At 48.1% G+C, this 1,156-nt stretch overlaps 1 pseudogene; it reads right to left on the bottom strand.

Annotated features, from left to right (window-relative positions):
• Nucleotides 1-288: 288 nt before the first annotated feature.
• Nucleotides 289-864, bottom strand: LOC114683022 (annotated as a pseudogene).
• Between the last annotated feature and the right edge of the window lie 292 nt (nt 865-1,156).

The following is a 1,156-nucleotide window of genomic DNA, read 5'->3' as shown; positions in this document are numbered from 1 at the left end:
AATCTTGAGATAAAGCTTATACTTTAGCAAACATTTTAGAGAATTAAATAAAACCAAAAAGAGTATGAGATGAGCAGCAGTAATCCCTATTAGGAATAGTCTTTTTTTTTTTTTTTTAGCTGTTTTAAAGTACATGGTGTCCTTTCCTGTGCTGTTTTGTTTGTTCTTTCCCTGTCCCAAAGTCAGGTTGATTGCCTAACACAGGACAGAGATTTTGGAGGAAACTTTTTTCCCCCCAGGGTGCACCCAGTCACTTTATTTCTGCAATTGTAATGAGTTCTTGGAGTGTTAGGCAGCAGCCTTGGCGGCTTTTCTCTCTTCCAGCATCCTCTGCTTCTGCTTTGCCAGGCACTTTCTGGCAGAACCACAGGCTCCCAGGTCAAAACAGCGGTCATGGAAGGCCTTAGCCCCCTGGGTGAACTGCTGCAGCTCTCTCCTTCTCTCTGCTGACAAGCCTTAAGCCTCTCCTGGATGATGTTGACAATTTCCTGGTCAACTTTGTAGTCCCTTTTCCATTGCATCTCAGCCTCTTAGATACACGGGATGTCACCCTCTTGGCATTCTGTGAGGTCCGGCACACGTCGGTACTGCAGGTGATAGTAATAGATTCTGTTCTTGGCGTGCCGTCGCTCAATGAACTCTCTCACGAGGGTCACAGGCCAGTCCACGAAGAGGTCGAAGGCCTTCATAAAGTAAGTCAGGGACTTGGGGAGCAAGGTTTGTGGCGAGGGAGCTGGCGTGCGGCGTGGGGGCTCTGGGTACACATCCTTGTCCTAAGAGTCCGGCATGGCTTCAGCAAGCGCTGGCCTACGACCTCCAATTCGCTCCGCGTCAGGACCAGCTTGGCCTGGCGAGGACACGGGGACCTCTATGCCTGCGGAGGAAACTTTTTAAACAAGTATGCTTGGGTCTAGAGAGTGGGAGCTGTAACCTAACTCCAGAGCCAGCCTTTCAATAAAGTAGAACAGCATAAAACAATATTTCAGCTGGGTGATGGGGCACACGCCTTTAATCCCAGCACTCGGGAAGCCTGGTCTACAGAGCGAGTTCCAGGAAAGGTGCAAAGCTACACAGAAAAAACCCTGTCTCAAAACCGGAAAAAACAAAACAAAACAAAACAAAACAAAACAACCCCCCCCAAAAAAAAACCAAACAA

The sequence above is a fragment of the Peromyscus leucopus genome, chromosome 18, assembly GCF_004664715.2.
Source record: "Peromyscus leucopus breed LL Stock chromosome 18, UCI_PerLeu_2.1, whole genome shotgun sequence".
Lineage (NCBI taxonomy): Eukaryota > Metazoa > Chordata > Mammalia > Rodentia > Cricetidae > Peromyscus > Peromyscus leucopus.
Note: the sequence above shows the minus strand (reverse complement) of the source record. Positions and strands in the feature narration are given on the sequence as shown.